The sequence below is a fragment of the Elephantulus edwardii genome, unplaced genomic scaffold (assembly GCF_000299155.1).
Source record: "Elephantulus edwardii isolate Elephantulus edwardi_28Jun2011 unplaced genomic scaffold, EleEdw1.0 scaffold00206, whole genome shotgun sequence".
NCBI classification, from domain to species: Eukaryota; Metazoa; Chordata; class Mammalia; order Macroscelidea; family Macroscelididae; genus Elephantulus; species Elephantulus edwardii.
In genome coordinates, this window is record NW_006399956.1 from 5,586,735 (window position 1) to 5,593,328 (window position 6,594).

Consider the following 6,594-nt stretch of genomic DNA (forward strand, 5'->3'; position numbering starts at 1 on the left):
GATTCAGTGACTGGGGTAATTGGGATGGGTGTATCAGAGATGGTGGAATTGACACAGGACAGATGAGTTGGTTCCGACTCAACAGTACACAACAACAACAAAACCAAATACATTCATATACACACACAGTTTGAATATTAGCCTAGCAGTTTAGACATACATAGTTTTATGAAATCACTTTCTCTAACTTGGTTGTTGTAATGCTTTCCCCAGGGAAATAATTTCTTTCAGGGTCCCTCTTTCTTCTGTTCAGATTCAATAATCAGAGCTTTCATTTCGCTCTCTGTTGGGCATATTTTATGACTGTGTTTACCTACACAACCAAAAGGTAAAGGACAGAATAGAAAAAGAGGGGAAAGTCCCAGGTATTTTCCAAACTCTAGCATCCATACTTCCTCTGGTCAGATGGAAAAGGTATCTTTCTTCTGGGGTTAGGGATCTAACCAGCTGTTGTCTCTGTGCCATCATAGAACTGCTTGAGTTGACACAGTAGAGGAAAAAAAGAACCATGGGACTTCTCAATCTTCAAACCAGACAGGAGGGCTTTTCTTGAAGCTCCTTTGTCTGCCCTTCTAGGTTTCAGATTGTCCTTGAGTCCACTTTGGGAGAAACCAACTTTTTATTTTCTTTAATCATTTAAAATTGTGATTTTAGTGGAAGTTTACAAAGATATGAAACCAATTTTCCCCCCTCTTTTTAGATTTTATATTGGTTTGCATGTTGTTGTTGTTGTTATGTGCCATCAAGTTGCTTGCGACTCATAGCGACCCTATGTACAAGATCTTTAAATGCTGTTCTATCCTGTGCTAACCTAGCCATCTCAAACGCACTTATTCCCACCACTCCAGTCACAGAATCGATCCATCTCACCAAAAGTCTTCCTCTCCTTCGCTGCCCCTCCACTCTGCCAAACATGATGTCCCTCTCCAAGGACCAGTCCCTCCTTGCAACATGCCCAAAATATGTTAGACGAAGCTTCAGAATCCTTGACTCCAGGGAACACTCTGGCTTCACCTTCTCCAGGACAAACCTGTTTGTCCTCCTAGCAGTCCATGGTATATTCAACACTCTTCTCCAGCACCACAGCTCAAAGGCATCAATCCTCTTTCTATTGGTTTGCATACAAAATTCTTATACATTGTGTTTCATACATATGCAAAATAATACCATTTACAATAGCCAATCACAAATTGAGATACTTGGGAGTAAACCTAACTGGAGACACAAAAGACCTTTATAAACTACAAAACATTACTGTGAGAAACAGTAAGAGACTTAAATAAACGGGAAAATGCTCCCTGTTCATGGAGAGAAAGATTCAATATAGTGTAATAAACAAAACAACATGGTACCAGTACAATAACAAACCAACTTTTTAAAAAGGAAACTCATACTACTTTACTGATTCTTAGAAATCTACTTTCCTTTTCTAGCACACCTGCTAGCATTAGGTTTAAGTCCTGAGAAAGCTGCTCTATGCGTCCTCTCCGAGAAGTTCCTCGTTTCACTGAAGTGCAGAGACATGGTTGGGAGCTGTTTTCTTCATCTTACTGAGAAAACAGAAAGTTCTTAAATTCTCAATGCATATGTTTTAACATGAAGCATATGGTCTTTATGTGATCCCAGTATGCCAGTTCAAACAATCTAGAATTTACAGTTGTTATAATATTATTTTCTGGAGATGTAGTCTATAGGAAGCTGTACTGTAAACCCAAAGGCCTCACTTCTCTGGCAATTGGAATTCACCAGCAAACTCTGGAGTAGAAATAAGTGAATCTCCTCCCATGCAATTTACAGCCTCTTTAAAAACCCTCTAGGTCAGCTGAGTAGATTCTGACTCGACAGCAATAACTTTGACTTTTGATTCATTAACTCAGAGTCAATATTAAAATTTCATCAATATTTCTAATAATTTATTTTGTATTTTTTCCCTTTTGTTTTTAGGGGTTTGTTTTGTTTTGGTGAAAGACCTATTTCAAAATCAAGCATTGCATAACTCTTCAGTCTCTTTTTTGTCTTCCACACAACCTTTTTAGAGTTCAGCTAAAGGTTTTATTGTTGTTGTTATTGCTGACTGTCCTTCAATTTGTTTTTGTCTGATATTTATTCATTCTCACATAAAGGTTGTGTGCTCTTGGAAGGGATATCATACACAGGACAGTGTTGTCTTCTTAGAATTGCATACTAGGAAGTACATGAAGCCTTTCTGTCCCTCTATAAGGACTAGGCTTAAACATTGACTGAAAGTTTTCCCTACTGTAAAGTTACTGTTTTTGTGTGGGTATTTTTAAGGACTGGGATTTGAATATGTCTAGAAGATTATAGAGCAATGTTATTGGATAAAACTTTTTGTGATAATAGATTGTTCTTCTTCATGCTGCCCAATATAGTAGACACTGCTGCATGTGGCTTGTGAGCAGTAAAATCTGACTAGAGTACAGCTGTAATTACGTGCCATTGAGTCACTTGTGACTCACAGTGACCCCATGAACAGCAGCCCTGAAACCTGCTCTATCCTCTGCCAACTTTACTGTCTCTGACACATTACCCCAGTCAATGAATCAATCCATTTCATCGATGGTCTTCTCTTTCTCTGTCCCACCACCCTTCCAAGCATGATGTCCCTCTCCAAGAACTGGTCCCTCCTTGAAACATGCCCAAATTATGTCAGATGAAGCTACAGAATCCTTGCCTCCAAGAAGAAGCCTGGTTTCACCCTCTCTAGGGTGAAATTGCTTGTTCTTCTGGCAGTTCATGGTATATTCAACAGTTTTCTGCACACCACAGCTCAAAGGCATCGATTCTCTTCCTATCATCCCTAGTCATTGTCCAGCTCTCTGATGCATAGCAAGTGACTGCAAAAATTATGGTCTGGATGAGGGACATCTTAGTCTCCATATTGATGCCGTTGCTCTTCAGTACTCTGGAGAGGTCTCTTACAGCCTACTTTCCCAATGCAACTTGTCTTTTGATTTCTTGATGGCTGGTACAATTTTAAATGAAAACTTCCTGAGAAGTTTCTGAGTGCTGCTATAACAGAAATACCATCAATGAGTTGCTGTAAGAAACAGGAATGTATTCAGTCACAGTCTAAGGCACTAACAGTTCAAATTCAGGGTGCTGGCTTCAAGGAAAGGCTTTCTTTTCTGGCTTAAAGGTTAGGAGGAAGGTCTTGTGTTCTTTCAGCATCTGTGTGTCGCATCTTGAAAAGTCTTCAAATGTTCTGACATGAGTCTTCTCTTGTGTCTAGAAAATTCTCAGTGCAGGGACCCTGAGGTCCAAGGATGAGTTCCACTCCCACATTTTCCTTCTTGTTCTTCATCTTTTTTCTTTCTTTCCTCTCATTTGTCTTATTTATTTTATATCCCAGAAGAGATTTACTCAAGATACAATCTCATCCTGCCTCATTAGCATAACAATAATTATTCTTACCTCAGTATCAGAGGTTAGAATTTAAAACACTTGGAATGATGTCATCATATTACAAAATGGAAAGTGATTACAGAATACTGACAATCATGATGCAGCACAATTGACAGATCATTTGGGGGACAAAATTCAATCCAAAGGAAAATTCACCATGTTTATTCAATTTGTATGTTGTTGTTGTTGTGTGCCATAGAGTTGGAACTGACCCACAGCTGACCCTCTGGTGTGCTTTCAGAGGCACTTAATCGCTCAGGAGGAAACTGCTCTTCCTTCTCCTGCGGAGAAGATGGTGGCCTAGAAACACAATATACCTTTGAATTTGAGTGCAGATTCTTGCCATCAGGACTGGAGGAAGAGTCACAAAAAACTTGCACCATATGGATGACACAGCTTCACTTGCTCAAAGTGGGGAGGACTTGAAGCACTGACTAAAGAAGATCAAAGACTTCAGTATAGATTACACCTCAACATTAAGGAAAAAGCCCCTCACACCTGAACCAATAATCATAGAAAATGGAGAAAAGATGGAAGCTGTCAAGGATTGATTGAGGTTGTGAACAATTTCATCTTGCTTGGGTCCACAGTCTCGACACCAGCAGTAAAGAAATAAAAAAGGTGAATTGCATTAAGTATATCTGCTATCATGGATCTCTCTAAAGTTCCAAGAAGCAACAGTGTCAGTCTAGAGACAAAAGTGTGCCTGACTCAGGCCATAGTCATCACAGTTACTTGCTATGTGTCAGAAAAGTGCCTAAGAATTACAGAAGAATTGATTCCTTTTGAGTTGTGGTGTTGGAGAAGAGTGTTAAACATACCATGAGCTACTGAGAAAACAAGTCTTTTCTGGAGAGAGTGAAAGCAGGTTGCTCTTTGAAGGCAAGAATTTTGAAGCTCCATCTCACATACTTTTGGCTTGTTGGAGAAGGAGATCATGCTTGGAAGGGTAGAGGGTCACCTTAGGAAAGGCCTTGGATGAGAAGGATTGACACGGTGACAGTGGTAATGGGGCCAGAGAAATTGGCTCAAGATAGGGCAAAGTTCAATGCCATTGTTCATAGGGTCGCTATGAGTTATAGTAGACTTGTTGGAACATAACAACAACAAAATTAGTAAAGGCAAGAGTTCTTCCAACATGCATTACTTAGTATATTGATTCCTTCTTAGTGATGTAAAATCAAGGAGTGGTTAGCAGTCATGGAATGTAGTCATCTTAGGCTCTTTCTTAAGGGAATTAGTATTGGTATTAACGACATGTGCCACCTCATAATATAGCTACTTTTGGATGGGTTTCTTTCTAAATAGATATTCCAGGAGCACAGTAATGACTTAATGCCTTCCCCAAAGTAATTCAGATCAAAGATTCTCACACAAATATAGTTATCACAAGAAGGTCTGAGGGCTTCACAAAATCACACACTGCAGGCAATGTAGAGTTGTTAAAAACTAAGGAGACAAGGCTTGGAAGAGAGCAAATGTGAAGTAACTTTGAGAGACAAAGATCTTTTGAGTCAGACATCTGAACCAGCAGTTCAAAACTCAAGAGCACATTGCTGTGGGTTCAGAACTGACTGACAGTCGGCTCTCCATTGGGCTTTCAAGGCTGTAAATCTCATGCAAGCAGATTGCCTATCTTTCTCCACTGATGGATTTGAACTGGCAGAGGGTGGTGACCTTTGAGTTAGTAGAGCAACTCCCTATGGACTAGGTGGGTTTGAATTAGGAGAGGGGAGAGAGCTGTGCAAGTTGTCTTCATACATAAACTTCAACCACATTTCCTTTGGGAAGCTCTCTGCTGAACCTAGGTTGGAGGCATTTTCATTCCTGTAACTTGTTTTAATTGGCTTATCCTAGCATCTGAGAGCTGTGCTTTGCAAAATTCTCAGGCAAAAAGACTTTATCTGGTTGATGAGTTCAAAATCCTGAGTGATCTTGAAGGTGGTATTGAGAGTTATTATTGCTGTCCAGCCCTATAATTCTTGAAGGTAATTGGGCTTAAAAACAGAATGATTTCATCCTCAATAAAATAGACTTAACTTTCTTTTAAGGTACCCAGTGGAAGCTGTGACCTCAAAATGCCCCTGTAAAGCATTACAGATGGTTATTTTCATGTGCTGTTTGGCACACATTCAGGAAAACCACAGGGGAAACTTGGCTTTGAAATGCTCGTGCTTTAAGGTGTATGCTGCAATACTTTATAAAGATTTAATTCCTTGCCAAATATAACTTTCAGTTACCAACTGGAAGTGTAAAAGTTCATAATTTTCATGAAATTCTTAGCAACGAGTTTAGCAGGCCTCTTTGTCATTTTTTCCATTCTTCAGTTCCTACATAATGTGCCACTAGAGGGCACTGTTGACAGTGATATCAAGAAAAAAGAAATCAGAATTTGGCTGATGTTTTGGAGATCTTTCTCGATTTTCATTTCAGCCAGTAAGTAAATAATACAATACATTTCTAAGTTGCTTTACATCATATTATGCTCACTTTTACGAATCTCAAATACTTAACTTTTAGAGAATCTAGGTAAATTAATTTAACAAATGATGAACTACTGTAAAATCTGGCCCATTTTGTAACACATGATTAATCTAGAATATGCCCAATTTCTATCACTTACTCCCCTGGTTAGCTTGGAAGGAAGAGTGGCATCCACTTCCGTAATAGCTTGCCTCCGGAAACCCTATGAACCTGGAGAGAGGATGAAAGGCACCCAAGCGTCGAGGACTCTCCTTTATAGGGTCGCTATGAGTCGCCTGTGACTCGACTGGTTACATTAAACACTTTTTTCATATCCTCTTTTGGAACATTGTTGAAGACTAGGATATTATTTCTTTTTAATTTTCCAAATATTGAACCAATTCTATTTAACAATGCTTGTCTTTGCTGGTATTGGACTGTCTAGTTAAGCTGTTTATCATAGATGGAATCTTTTCTAGAACTGATGAAGACTAAGTAAAAAAAAAACGATAAAATAACTGTTTTGGGGAACAATTGTTTATTAGTGTGGAGTTTGTTTCTCAATATGGCTTTTCTAATGTAGATGACTGACTATGTGGTGGGGTGGGACTGTGTAAGATGTGCTGGCTTATCCAAAAAGGGTTTGACTACCGTTTCACAAAGAGAATGGCTGGTCTCAACAAGAATAGCAAAATTTAACAGAACAGC